This window comes from Rattus norvegicus, chromosome 4, assembly GCF_036323735.1.
Source record: "Rattus norvegicus strain BN/NHsdMcwi chromosome 4, GRCr8, whole genome shotgun sequence".
In the NCBI taxonomy this organism is placed as follows: Eukaryota; Metazoa; Chordata; class Mammalia; order Rodentia; family Muridae; genus Rattus; species Rattus norvegicus.
Genome location: NC_086022.1, coordinates 156,351,522 through 156,366,877, shown reverse-complemented (window position 1 = coordinate 156,366,877; position 15,356 = coordinate 156,351,522). Strand labels below are relative to the sequence as shown.

The 15,356-nt window shown below is 47.3% G+C and overlaps 1 protein-coding gene across 5 annotated transcripts in view; it reads left to right on the top strand.

Annotated features, from left to right (window-relative positions):
• Iqsec3 (IQ motif and Sec7 domain ArfGEF 3) overlaps positions 1-15,356 on the top strand; it is a 96,357-nt gene that overhangs the window by 12,519 nt on the left and 68,482 nt on the right.

The window sequence follows — 15,356 nt, the reverse complement described above, 5'->3', positions numbered from 1 at the left end:
GTCCAGACAGCAGGAAGCAGCTCTTCACATTATATCCACAGTCAAGGAGCAGACAGGAATGAATCAATACATTGTATCCATGTGCTAAGCTCACCTTGTCCAGTCTTACAGAGTTCAAGACCCTCTGCCTAGGGAATGGCGCCACCCAACAGTGGATCTCTCCCCCCACCTCAGTTAAGGAAATCCAGATAATCCCTCACAAACCAATCTGATCTAGACAATCTCTCCCTGAAACTACCCTCCCACGTGAACCAAGACTGTACCAAGTTGACAAAACCAATCATCACAGGGAGCGGGAAGGGTGTAGCAGATCTAGCAAGAGATTCTCAACTGGGATTCTGCTCCATTCCAGTTTTGGAAATGCAGATGGACATCCCAGAACTCTAAGTGACTGACAGACTTGTTGGGAGATAATGTCTCTGCCAACCTTTAGTGGGTCAAGGCCCACTTGGGATGCATCCCTCACAGGATGCTGTGGCGCTCGCTGAGGTGCCCCATGCAGCCTCCATAATGAAGACCTCTGCCAACAATACCAATGCTTCTTGTCCAGGGAGTTAAGGCCTATCGTGAAGTGTTGTGAAAAAACGGACCCCTAGGATAATTTTGAGAAAAGAATCCTTATGGAGAACTTTGGATATTGAGTTGAGAAGACATTGGAGAGAAGACAGAAACAGAATTTAGGTAGGAGGGTTGCAAAAATCCAAGAAGAGCATGGTGGTAGCTAGAACTGAGGCAGTGGCAGTCAGTGTGGTGCTGAGCTGTCCAGTAAGTAGACGAATGTGGTTTAGATCAGAAACTACTGTCTCACAGACCAGGCTACAACCCCTGCAGCCAGCCCCTCTCCAGGCACTCATCTGACAGACCACTTGCTGTGGGCTTGTGGGCTTGTGGGCTTGTGGGCTTGTGGGCTGTGGGCTGTGGTCAGTCACAGTGGACTCCCTGAAGAGAAAAAGGAATCCCAGACAAACCAGAATTGTAGGCACTTAAGTCAGTTGGATACTTGCTATGTGGCACTGGGTCCTTAGAAACCTTGAGAAAGAAACCTCACTTGGTCTGGAGAGACTGAAAGCTCTTCAGGACCCTGCAAGGGCTGCCTGTCCGTATATGACATTAGTAATTCCCTACTCTCTTACCCCAAATGGCAATGCAGCTCTGTGCTCTTCTTAAACCTAACCTTACAGCATGCACCTGAGAGAGGCAGAGGTTGGGAATGAGTTCAAAAGTAGAGCCATAGTCATCAGAAAGGCTGGTGTTGAAGTTCAGACAGGTGAAGATCGAGAGGTCCAGCAGACCCTTGCAGGGGCGATATCAACTGGGCCTCTGGGTGTTCTAGACCCAGAAACTTGAGTCGGCTTTTAAGTCTTCCAGACTGAACAATACAGATAACTAAATGAGAAGGGTGAGGTGTAAAGAGGACCAAGGGCAGAACCCTGGCACATACCAGGGCTGGGAAATGGGGAGGAGCTGAGATACAGTTGACGAATGTGGGTGAGAAAAGCTTGGCAAGCCCCAGGAATCGCAGCAGAGGCTGTCGCTGCTGACATGTCCATGCCTAGCAGGAGAAAGAGGAACCTACCAATGCCTTCAGCAATATTTAAGCAATTGTGACCTTGAAAAGGGGAGAGCGAGGGCAAGCATGATTGGGGTGAGCTCCAGAGGGAAGGGAGAGTGACTTAAGAGAAAAAGCAAACCTGATTCAATGTGGAGGTCTGATTTCATCCTGATTTAAATGAAAGCAACTGGAAAGAGACATTTTCAAGGCAACCAGGGAAATTTACATGCAGACAAGGTATTAGCAGAGATTAGAGAATTACCATTAATTTAAGTAGGTGTGATAATGATACTGTTATTATACCTTTTAAAAGTTCTCACCTGTTAGAAATGCAGGCGGAATAAAATGATGTTATTTCTGGGGTTTTTGTTTTAAGGGAAAAAATATTCCACCAAAATACAGGGATGAAGATTATTAGCCCTCGGTGTTTGAAGTTTCCCGGGGAAGGAGCATAACAGGAAGACGGGGTGTAGAGGATTGCATAGAGTGTGTGAAGTGATCTCTTTGATGAATTTCCGCTGTAAAGGGTTGTGAATACTGGGGTGACTGGAGGTACTGCTCTTTACAGTGGAGGAGAGAGTGCTCCATTCAGCAGCGTGGCAGCCAGCTCCATGTACTGGCCACCCAGTGCAGGAAAACTCCTAAGCACCGCAAAGCAATCAGCGAATCCCGGAGGAAAGTAATTGTTTAATCACTGTAAGTGCACAGGAAATGTGAGCTTGCACTTACCACGGGGTGGGCGCTGCATAAATGCCCTACAGACTTTCAATATGTCCTAGTAAAACATAATGAGTCTGCTCCATTCCACAACCCCAGCCCCGTGGGGTTGCTCTTCCGATTGAAACCCAGGCAGCAGCTCTGGTCAGGAGAGCCTCTCTTCTCCCCTGCCTCCTGTGGATGAGTACAGCCGCAAACATCCAAGCTTCCCCGAGGAGGTTTTACAGAATGCACCTGTCTGGGTATCCGCCCTGGACTTGGTCACAAGGGAATGTATTCAAATTAAGCCCCGGGATTCTGCTGCCCCTCCCTGCTTACAAACCATTAGGCTAGGTCAGCCCAATACATTCATTTGCCAGCACGGACTCCCTAATTGCGTGCATGGAACAAGACTAGAAACCCAGTGCATTGCTGGACAGGAAGAGGGTGTGGAGAGCAGGAACAGAGGGCATTTCTGCTGGGGATGGACAATTCTGTTATGTTCCCCAGGGAGGAGTCAAGTGTCTACCGAGGTAGACAGTATCTGTTGAGTGCCTCTGGCATACCAGGCTGTGCTGCCATCATTGTCACGGGAGACTAAGCGGTGGATGAAAGGGCTGGCCATTGTGCATGTACGCATCGCCTCATGGTGAGGAGATGAGCAATAAGTACCACAAGGCAACTTGTGAATGCGCCATCTAAGCTCATAAGAACGGAAAGAGAATTAAAGGGTGGGGGGTGGGGAGAGCATGCTGTTAGGCAAGACCCCCTGGGGAGGTGACATTTGAGCAGAGAAAAATTAAAACCTACAATAGAAAGCAGGTGCCGAGACCTAGATAGGTAACATCAGGAAGGATGAATGGAGCCAGGGTCGGAAAGGGATTTCCAGAGTAGCTTGTGGGTGGACGACTCATGGGAAGTCAAGGGGTCGCTGAGCAGAGGAATGATGTCATTCAGTAGCACATTAAAAAGCTGAAGGGCCGAGAGCCAAAAAGAGAGGTCACTCACTGCCGTTCCATATTCAGTCCTGAAGTATTTAATTTCTGTTGTGCATGGCATTTATGGCCATTTATTACTTCGTTTATCCACATGGCTCCGGTGGTGATGTATCACTATCCGTATTCCACAGAGGCAGAGTTTGATGAACAGAGAAATTAGGGTGACCTATCCAAGGCCATAGAGGAAAAAGGAAGAGCCCTGCACACAAGCTCTGTAGTCTGTTAAATCCTGACGTGGCTGCCTCAGTCTTAGGGAAGAGTCCCTCTCCCCCAAGCAAAGCCTAGTCTGGTATATAAACCAGGGTTTAGGGACAAAAAGGCTAATGGCACCATGCCCATATGACAGTTGTTCATGTTGTCATAGCTGTGAACTTGGCCGTTGGCCAGCTTATCTCTGTCATGCCAGGCAGGACTGGTGAATGTTACCCACATGTAGCCACAGGGTGATGGCTTACAGGTCGTCACAGAACATTGATTATGTCCATGGTGTGTATGGTCAAGGTTCATGTAGGCGATAAAACGTCCTTGGTTTGACCTTGGTGTACGTGCCAACAGGTAACACATATGTACATGCAATCCTGTGCGTGCAAGTCTGGATGTGTGAGGCTACATATCCGAGAGTGAGTGTGTTTGTGTGTATAGATGTGCTTCTGTTGTGTGCAAGACTGTGCAAGAATAGGTTTGAGGGGCTAAAAGTTTGGGTGAGAACTCTGCATTTTTATGAGGGCTCTGAGTGTGTGCATGAAGTTAGGAATGTGGATATGGGCATGCTGGCACCAAGAGAGGGGTGTGTGTGTGAGTGTGTGTGTGTGTGTGTGTGTGTGTGTGTGTGTGTCTTTGCTCACCAAAGCGGGTATGCACAAGTATGTTGAGTGTTACATTCTGACTGATTTATCAGAAGAAAGTAGGTATTCCATGAACCTACGAGTTAGATGTGTACTGTGAGCAGAGTTAGCACTTACAGGTCGGTTAAAGCTATGAGACAGGTGATTGGCTGGGTGAGGTCCAATGTTTTTGTCCAATTGTAGAGATTTTTCTATGGAAGACATAATCAAGGCTTTTCCATTCACAGCCCAGAAGCCATCCCCCATCTCCCACCCCCCACAGAGGCCTGGAGTAGAGGAGTGGAATACTGGGGACACCAGGGGCAGTGTGAAGTTAGGCAAGAGGCACAGCTGAAGTCTTAGCCGTGGGTCCTTGGGAGGTCATCAGTCCTCTCTTAACTCTGGTTTCCCATCATCCAAATGACACCAGTGCGTAATTATAGTTATTAGCATAATGTATTAACCAGGCTGTACTATTAAGAATGTATTAGGCACAGAGCTCTTCTTAGGACATTACTGAGGCAAGATCACTGCACAAACACGGGTCTCATCATTGGCCTGACTTCCCCATTCCTGAGGGTGCAGGAAGGTGAATTTTAGGTTTCTGCAACTCTGGTGCTGAGCCGCAGGGCTCACGGCAAGGCAGCCTCTGAAGCTGCCACCGGCTCGATGGCCCCGATCCACCCTATTGAGTCATCTTTGCTCGGCAGCCTGGCTCCAATCTCTTCCAAGTAATGAAGAGGTATCCTCTGAGGGAAGCTGCCAGGATGTGGTGAAGGCGCTCAGCTCTGTAACTCATGTGGTGCTGCCAGCCTGGTGCCCAGAGGCCACCTCGCTCCTGGGGCTCCGATTAAACCAGACTTCGAGCCGGACAGCTAACTGCCCGGGCTTGCGAAGTAGAAACGGAGAAGGCAGCATGAGCCCTGGCCTTCTGGGGCTAAGGGAGGTTGCTAGAGGGGAGAAGGAAAGGTAAGTGAGACTTGCTCGGCTCACTCAACTTGCAAACTGACTTTCTGTTCTGAGTGGATCTCCCCAAGCCTTCCCGATGGGTGTGAAGCGAGGGTCACACTGAGGTGATATATGGAAAAGGATTATATGCCTTGAGCCTGTAGTGCAATGATGAATAAGTCCATATGTCTACGGCATGCACTGGTGCTTTCATTTGCATGGTGTGTGTGTGTGTGTGTGTGTGTGTGTGTGTGTGTGTGTGTGTGTGTACACTCGCTTGATTCCCCCATTGCTTCCAGTCCCTCAGGAGCCAGGATTTATTTATGGATTCTGTGACAAGTAGCGACTGCTCTATTATGTGCCCGGCCATGTCCTGCACTGGATGTAGAAATGAGTTGGCCACAGGAGCGGCTCTGGAAAGCTCGTTCTAGTGTAGGGAGCCGTGCGATGCATATAAACCTCGGCAATGCACCAGGAACAAAACCGGATGTTGCAGCCAGTCAGTCATCAGGAGAGCCTCTGAGAGCTTACAGGTATGTGCTTCAGGGCGTCTCTTTAACAGCTGAGCAACTCGGGCTGAAAGAGGTCAGAGAAGCCACTCTCGAACCCAAAGCCATCTCAGTAAGAAGACAACATCTGAAGGCAGGTCTCTCAAAGCTACACCCTGTTCTGGGAACCATGCCTTCTGCTGCGATTTGAGACAAGGCCTCTGTGAAATCTCTTTGCCCATGAATGGGTGGCTCCCTCTCAGTATCACATGACTAGAGGCACACAGCCACACAATGCTGTGAGACCAGTGTCTCAAAACCAAGCCCCAAACTCAGCATGCACTGGAGTCTCTACTTTAAAGAAAACCTCAACATGTTTAATGGAGACACTTCTTTTCTGTTCTTTGGAGCCGGAACAAGAGATCCCTGGCTGGGGGTCGCAAGACTCATCTTTAGGGTGACAGCTGAGGCTGGGTAGAGGTTCCTTTTCTCATGAGTCTTTCTGGAGTAGCTGTTTGGACTTCCTCCCAGTGCTGGTTACCTGTTATTACCATTTTTTAAAAAAAGGATCAGGAAGCAAAATAGCTCACTCCTCTGCCAAGGAAAGAAACCATGAATGGAGGGTGCTTTTAGGAGGTTCTGAACACTGACGATTGCTAGCACTGAGTCTACTGGGAACTGGAAAATTCCCTCATTTTGGCAATGAAATCAGTGGGAATGCCCACGGGAAGGTACTGCTGAGGGTCTGAGGAAGAGCTCAGATTCCAGCAAGTGGACAAGAGAGCAAAGGGAAGGGAGGCCCCTTTAGCATTGACTCTTCTGGGAGCTCGCCAGGGAAGAAAGGAGAGTTAACTAGAAGAGAAATCCTGGGGTTGTGACTGGAGATGTAAGCAAGTGTTTGCACCAAAACAAAACAGTCTGTGAAACTAACAGCTTGAAGGCCAGGAGGAGATGGAGAGAGGATGGGGGAATAGAGAGGCCCTGTTACTCAGGGCCACATGGAGAAGGGAAACAATGGCTAAGTTGCACATGCTGATAGCAGCCGCCATCGATTAAGCTAGCACGTGTTCAGATGCTTTGTGTTTGAACCTGTTTTCCACTCCATACCACTCCTAAATGAAGTCCAGTTTCGGCGACAGATTTGGATGTAGTTTGTCCCTGTCAGAATTTGTGCTGAAGCTTGACTCCTAATATTTCTCAATATATAAAATCTGAAGGTGGTGTGACCTTTAGTAGGTGGAACTTAATAGGAAGTGATTGGGTCATGAACTTTAAGGGATTAATGCTGGTCTCTGAGCAATAGATTAATTCCCACAAGAGCAGCTTAGGTCCCGCAAGGGTGGCCTGCCATAACTTAGCTCAGCCTGCCTCTCTCTCTCTGTCTCTCTCTGTCTCTGTCTCTGTCTCTCTCTGTCTCTGTCTCTGTCTCTCTCTGTCTCTGTCTCTGTCTCTCTCTCTCTGTCTCTCTGTCTCTCTCTCTCTGTCTCTGTCTCTCTCTGTCTCTCTCTCTGTGTCTCTCTCTGTCTCTCTGTCTCTCTCTCTCTGTCTCTCTCTCCACACATACACACACACACACCATCTTGTGCCAGCTGCCATGTTTAGGTACAGCTAGTCCTAGCCATACTACTTGGACTTCCCAACTTCTAAAATCCTGAGCCAGTCATTTTTTTTATACATGCAACATCAGGAATTTGGTGACACTAACAGAAAACAGACTGAGGTAACCACACATCCCTTACTAGTTCCTTCCACCATGAGAAAATTGCCTCAAAGTCCAGGCATTAGGAAGGACTGAATATTCATCAAGGCTCCCTGTATGCAGAGAGCTGTGAGGTGGGGTGGGTTGCCAGGAGACACTGCAGGCAGCCCCTCTCTGCAAGGGCAGGGCTGAATGAGATGGGGCTAGGTCTCTCAGTGACGATCAGAGACCTCGGATTAGAATGTGTCCGTGTTTTGCTTGCAGAAGTAGAGTTGGCTTTTGACAGAGTCTTGCTCTGCAGCTCACCGGGCCAGGAGGTCGCTACTTACTTCAGGGTGACCATGAGCCCACGGCAATTCTCTTACCGCATCTTCTACACGCAGTGGTTTTCTACCTGTGGGTCATGGCCCCTTTGGGGATCGAATATCAGATAGCCTTCATATCAGATATTTACATTACGATTCACAGCAGTAGCAAATTTACAGTTAAATAATTTTACAGTTGGGGTCACCACAACATGAAGACATGTATTAAGAGTCGCAGCATTAGGAAGGTTGAGAAACGCTGGTCTGCAGTGTTCAGATTTCAGGTGTAAGCCTCCCAAGTTGTTTTTGTTTTTGTTGCTGCCCCATGAAAGAAACTTCTCTCCCCTAAATTAAACCCAGTAAGCAGCTCTAATGCATAAACAGACCATATCATACTTCCATGAAGCAGAATGCTTATGGTCTTCCTTCTCCACTTTCCTCTTAACTGTGATGTTCCTGGAGAGGCTGGTGGGTTACCACAAGACCAGTCTCTTCTTCCTGACGATATCTGAGCACTGCAGCGTGCTCTCAAGAAAGGTCTGGCTGAAGGGGACAGTCAGATGCCCACTACCCAGGACTCTGTCGGCCATCTTTCCCCTGATGCGAGGAGTGGGAAGATCTGAGAAGGTTTTACCCCAAAGGAAAGTAAGTGAGAAAGCAGCAGGGGCTCTAGGTAGAGATGTCAGCCCCTGGAAAGCTCTGGAAGGCCCTGAAGCTGGCTGAGCAGTCACCATGCCCTGAGAAGACTAAAACTGCTTTCTGCGCCGTGAGTGCCAGCTCTGGGAAGAGCTGTCAGCCCTCGCCATGCTGAGATCTTCCATACCTTTCTATGTCACTGTCAGAGTGCCACTAAGCAGAGAACATCTACAGTGACGTCTACAGCGAGCTATGACTGCCAGTCCCTGGAGCAGAGACTAACAGTAGTAGCAGTAGTCATTAAAAGAGTCTGGCTCTATGCAGGGCTTAACTTTCTCTTGTGGTGACTTCCCACCCAGAGTCAAATCCCCACCACTCATCGAAACAAACATTTTGGGACCAGGAGCCTCATTTACGACGACTATCATTGCATCCCATACAATGTGTCCCAGAGTGAGCTGTGGGTACACACAGGTGTCCATCTTTGGCTCAGGTAATTTCTGCCACAAATCCCAGGAACTCTCGGGCCTTGGGCCTAGCTTCCTAGTTTCTCCCATCCAACTATCCCACCTCTAGGTTTCTTGTTGTCCCATTCCTGGCCCCTGCACTCCTCCGGCTCAATGATGAGCCATCTGGTCTCTGCAAAAGCAATCTAGCAGGAAGAAGCAGGAAATACAGCATCTCCTCCCGCAGCTGGGAAGGAGGTTAATACTCAAGTGACCTGGGGTTGTGGGTAGAGGGAGGATTTAAAGATGAAATGGCTTAATAGCCTCTGGAAAAAGTAAGAGGGGGGGCACAGATTTGGTCTTTTTCTCTTTTAAAATCAGTTCTATTCGGGTGCGATTATATACAATGAAATCCACTCACTCTAAGGGCATGGACTGATATGCTCCGACAGACGTCGGCCACTGTGTAACTGCTGTCATTATCAAGATGTAGAGCATTTCCACAGCCCCAGATGACCCGTGTTCCCTCTGAATCAGGCCTTTCCTGTGTGGCGGAAACAGACCCTCTGCCTTTTCTAGACTGGCCTTGGTTTACTGGAACACATTGGAAATCCATCCATATTGGGACTGGTTCCCCTTTACATGGCATATATTCTGCTATACAATTATGTTACAACTTGCTTGTCCCTTTAGCAGATAAATGGGCATTTAAGCTGTCCCTTTTCCCCTACTATGTGTCTCTGCTGCTATGAATAGTTTTGTGTCCCTATGTGTTTTTATCTTGAGTAAACACAGTTGCGGAGGCATACGGCAAGAGTGTATTTAACTTTATAGGAGACTGCCAGACTGCCTTTTTGCCTTCCCACTGCAAGTGTGGAACTTCCGGAACTATACAGCCATGGCAACGCTGTGGTCAGGAATGAAAGGCTCACCTACATGGCCTTCCCCTCATGGTGTGCCTTTCTGTTCATTGCTGTACCTGTTCCTCTTAAAAGCCCTGCAAGGCCAGATGCTGCTGTTGGCCTGGTAAAATTATTGAGAACAGATAAGTGACTCAGGAACACACTGGGATTGGGACCATGTGTGGGGACTTATAATGCCTTGCAGCTGTGTACCACAAGCCAGCCTGGGATAGGATGACGGCAAGACCTTGGGTCAGGAAGAAATGCTTCATTTGCACTCTGTGGACATACGGACTATACTCGGGAACACGGACCATTCACATGGACAGGCTGTAGTGGTCTGCCCTAAAACAGCCTTGGGCTGGTACCACCCTAGAAACCCCAGGAGCAAACCTGCTATTCCTTTCCTCCTGTCTCTTGGGTTCCCTCACGGCCTCTGGAACGAAGTTCCTTCAGGTGGGGATGGTTCTCCAGAAGGATGGTAAGAGAAGGAGGAAAAGAGAAAGAGAAAAGAGAAGCTGTGACCTATTGATTAGGGAACCAGGTACAACGTCAGGGTAAGCATCAGACTTGAGCAGAGGAGATCACATGAGGCTATAATTTAGCTTACTCATGGCTTCCTTCCCAGCTGCAACCACAATGGAGCCTTGGCCTATGCCAATGCACTTAGATCCAGCCTTGTCCCAGTGATCTCAGTTTCCCAATAGAGCCAGGGCACAATCCCTGAACCAGCCTGTCGAGCTGTCACTGTGCCTTAACTACCAGCCAGCCTCATGACTGCATTAACCACCTTTCCTGTTGCCCTCACCCAATACTGATGCAAACTACCTATGAGAGGAAGTGTTTACTTTGACTAACATTTTCAGTGAAGGATGGGTTGGTCCATCACTCAGGTGGGAGGATGCAATGGCTGGGTCAGTTCAGTCAGTGCCAGCAGGAGTGTATGGTTGGGCTCCTAGCATGGCAGCCAGACCAGGAAGCAGTAATCTCTGGTTCAAACCAGAACTGAGTGGACTCTTCACAAGCTGGACTTCATGTTTGAAGGGTCCACAGACTTCCAGAACACCATGGTCACTAGCTGGGAACCAAGAGATCAAGCACATGGCCCTGAGAGTTTAGTGCTGCCATAAGTTTGGGCAAGTCTCTTAGCCCTTTCTGTTTTGTACAAAAGGGGCTGGCAGTGCACACCGTGACGAGGAGGAAGGTAAGCACGTGTAAACTTGACATACCATTAGCAGTTCGCAAACACAAGGCACCTCTGTTTCTTTTTCTGCTGCGGGGGTCTTGTTGGGGGTTAGGGTTTTGTAAAGATGAACAATCGTATGTGTAAAAACTTAGGAACAGTATAAAGTGATAAAACACTGTTAGTGGTATTTTCTTCCACATTTAACTATCATTTATCTGTCGCCTGTCACTTATCAGTCATCTATCTTCTGTCCTGATCACCCAGACCTGAGACAATACCTGTGCTCTCCCTGTTTTTCCACTGACGTCCCTTTTGTTGTCCAGGACCAGTACTCCTGATACATCATATGCAGTTCCCTTGTCTCTTCTGTGTCCTCTGGATCGAATTCCATCTCCTGTGGTTTATATGTTCTCAGAGGTTTGGGGGGAGGTATTAGTAGAGTATCCCTATTTTAGAACCTAAATTATCTGTGTTTCTCATGATCACACCCAGGCTATTAGTTCCAGAGAATAAGGGTCACAGGGGAAGCACCTTTCCCCTGGTAGATCCCATTTCATCTATAATGAGAATGAATTGGCTCTTTGGCTCCCTTCTTAACACGCTCCCTTAGGGTAGGGGGAAGGGCAGTCTGCAAAGGCTCTAGGTAACATTTAGCCCATGGAAGCTAAGGCCTGATCAGGTCAGGGGACTTGGAACATGACCTTGGGCAGGGAAAGGGATCTGAACCTGCAGCTCAACCTGGACTAAAACCTCAGTCAAGGAAGGAAGCTTTGGGAGTAGTTGGGGAGGCTCTAGGGAAGTGGATGGAGGGACAGTGGGAAAGAGGGTGGAAAACTCAATTTCCAAGGGACCACAAAGCATTGACTGAAAACAAAGACTGAACCCCAACAGCATTGTCAAGTAGTCACACCTGGAGAGCGGAAGGCTTCCCAGACATTAGGCTTGTATCAGCCATGGTTTGTGTCAGTGCAGTTTGAAAACCAAGGGTCTGGGTCCCTTTGGGGCCTGCCTTCCATGACTGGACAGCAGAGCAGCTCACAGCCTGCCTTAGAGATAGGCAGTCCCCTCAGGCATCCTGTGTCAGCTGGTAACTGAGGCTTGGTAAATTCTCATTCCTAAAATGCCATCCCCTGACTGGGCCATGGGCTGCTTGTCTGCCTATGTGCTTGATGGCCCTGCCAGGAACTCTAAGGCTCCGGTGGACATAGGAGAAGCTGGTGGACTGGGACTGGAAGTGTAGGCAGGGGTTTACCTGAACACTTGGTTTACAAGTCTCACCTTCCATTGTTGGGACTCTGAGCCTGTCTGCTTCCTGTAAGACTCCTTCCTTCAACTCCCCTTTTCAAGCCAGGAAGTTCTATATATTATTACAATGTCTTTCAGCTCCAGACAGTTTTCTATAAAGTTTCTGATTTATCCCAGAAAGCCAAAGCTGAAGGAGAAAGTGGGGAAAGCTAGAAGACTGGTCATAGGACAATTCTAGAGACATTGTCTTTATATCCTGGGCCTCAGTTCTCATCTGTAGATGAGTGGTTAGAACCAGACATTTAGTTTTCCTCTTCTCCCTCCTCTTCCTCCTCTCCCTCCTCTCCCTCCCTTCCCTCCTCCTCCTCCTTCTCCTCATTATTGTTATTTGTTCTCCTCATCCCTCTCTCTGTAGGGGGTACATGTTCACAGGTCACATGTTCCTATGCATGCAGAAGTCAAAGTTGACACTGGATATCTTCCTCCATGGATTTTTCTTTTCTTTTTTTTTTGTTTTTGTTTTTGTTTTCTTCTTGTGGGTGGTTAGAAGCAGATTTTTGAGGGGACATTGGAAGCAAATTCTGATTGAACATTGGTTGGATGGCCGGAAAGTTTCTGGGGATCCTCCTATCTCTGTGCCCCAACAGCTGGAGTGCTAGCCAGGTGCTTGAACTCAGGACCTCATGTTTGGGTGATAAGCACCTAACTCCTGAGCCACCATCCCAGCCCCAATTATTTTCTCTGTTTCCCTTTTATTTATTCTTTGGCCATATTAGACGTTGGATTCATGCTCTTAGACATGCTAAGCCTCTATTCTCTCGTTGAGCTGTGCCCTCAGCCCTTGCCCTTTTATAATGCCATATTAGTTGAATAACAAATTAACAAATCTATAATCATGGGCTATATCTTAAACTATAGTTGACAATCCTTTAACCTAGAAGATTCCAGATAAAACCCATATGTGACTCCTGAAGTGACATCTGTATTTGTGTTGGTTTCTGACACTCTCTGTTCCCATCCAAGTATATATTCAGTTTTACTGTATTTACAGTAATAACATAAACATGAATTTATAGTTGGGTTTTTTGTGGTCACTGTCACACAAAGTACTGCTTTTCCTCCTCCTCCTCCTCCTCCCCCTCTTCTTCCTCTTCTTCCTCTTCTTCCTCTTCTTCCTCTTCTTCCTCTTCTTCCTCTTCTTCCTCTTCTTCCTCTTCTTCCTCTTCTTCCTCTTCTTCCTCTTCTTCCTCTTCTTCCTCTTCTTCCTCTTCTTCCTCTTCCTCTTCCTCTTCCTCTTCCTCTTCCTCTTCCTCTTCTTCTTCTTCTTCTTCTTCTTCTTCTTCTTCTTCTTCTTCTTCTTCTTCTTCTTCTTCTTCTTCTTCTTTCCTCAGCTTCATCTGTTGCAGGACCCAAGGTTAACATCTTTGTCTGTGCATAAAACATGGAGTGCACACACATAGAATTCACATTTGGGGACGTCCTAGTTTGCATTCTATTGCTATGATAACCACCATGACCAGAGGCAACTTGAGAAAGAAACGATTTATTTGGCTTACACTTCAATGTAACGGTTCATCATTGAGGGAAGTCAGAGCAGGAACTCAGAAAGGACCCCGGAGGCAGCCAGGGAGTATCATCTTGCATCCTGTGGCTTGCTCAGCTTGCTTCTCTATACAACACAGGATCACCTGCCCAGGAGTGGTACTTCCCCCCGTAGCCTGGGCCCTCTCATGTTAGTGATTAATCAAGAAAATGCCCCCCACAGACTTCTCTACAGGTCAATCTGATGCAAGCATTTTCTCAATTGAGGTTCCCAGATTTCTCCGGGTTTTCCAATTTAGCCCTAAGTGTGGACATCTATTCACAGACCAAGAGATAAAGTGCTGGTTCTTTTGGACAAGCATGTAATTACAAGGTATGGATGAAGGTCCTGCAGGTTTATCACCTTGCTGCCTGGAGTGTTGTTTCTAGCTGTTCTTTCTTCCCACAAAGCAATGCTCCCTTAAAAATTTGGAATAAATACCTTTCTGAGAAATATTTGAGTTCTCGCAAGTATAAAATCCCAGAAGTGGTATTTCTGGATGGGAAGACATGTCCTTTCTAATTCCCCCAAGCAGCTATAAGAATTCATACCTACTTAGGCAGAGCTGAGAGCCCCATCTCCCTCAGCTTTATAACACTGGGAGTTAGCAATCTTGTTAATGTTTGCTCGTCTGATGGATAGGCTATGGTACCTCAGTGCTAGCTTAATTTGCATTTTGCTGGTTACAAGCTATGTGGAACATCTCTTCATGTATCTATTGGTGCCTTAGATTTTCTCTTCTTCCAAGAACTAGTTCCTCACTTTTCTCTCCTGGCTTTGCCTTTTCCTTGTGGATGTATTAGAGCACGGTGTAAGAAGACTATTAACTTGACAGAATAGCCGAGAGAAGCAATGTAAGACACAAGAGGTTTGTCTTGGCAGCTTTAGAAGTCACAGCTCAGCATGGCAGGGAAGACATGGGGACCAGAGCAGCTTCAACCATGGTGGTGGGAACCACTGTTCTGTGATGGTGTCGATTTGTAGTGTGGGTTTATTCATATGCTAGAAGCTCAGGAAGCAAGAGACAGGACCAGAAAGTGCTCCCTACCCACCTCTATCAGCCAGGCCTCTTATCCTAAAGGTTCAGCAGCCTTCCCAAACAGCACCACCAGTTAGACCAAGTGATCAAATACGAGAAACATCAGACCGACATCTTAACACCTTCTCTTCGTGGTGCAAACCGTCTTCCCAGTCTACTGTTTTTGACTTGTAATAGCATTGTTTTATAACAACTGGGCTTCACTGTACAGTACTAGCTAGCTTTAAACCTGTCAAATGGCTCAGGCCAGCCTCAAACTGAGTTTCTGATACACCACAATGCCAGCATATCTTTTTTGAAACGGTGTCTTTGTCTTCTGTTTTGTTCAAAAACATCTCCCCATCTCATAAGCTCTGGTTGTTTCCTTATGATTTTTTTTTTGCTTAAACATATACTTTCTGTGTTATTATGTCTCTCTATGCAAGGTAGGCTCCACTGTTTCTTATATGAATGTAGCTGAATGTTGCGCCTTATATAGATCTCTGATCTCATAACTTAGGGACTCTTAAGAGGTACCTGGGTGGCAGATTCCAAATTTGGGTCTGGTGGGGGGGGTATCTGCAAAGTGGCACAAAATTTCTGCTCCCTGGAGACATAACTGTTCCCACTTTGTTGTTCTACAAAATGTGCTTTAAGTTAAGTGTTGGATTGGATAAGGTAATTTAGACCTAAAGGAGGTCTGAAACCCTCTTTCAGATGACCCAGGATCCATCTGGATAGACTTTTATGTCTAGACTTAAAAAAGGAGAGTTGACAACAGGACAAGTAGCTTCACCCAACAAGTGTATTTATTAGCTACAAGTTGGCTCA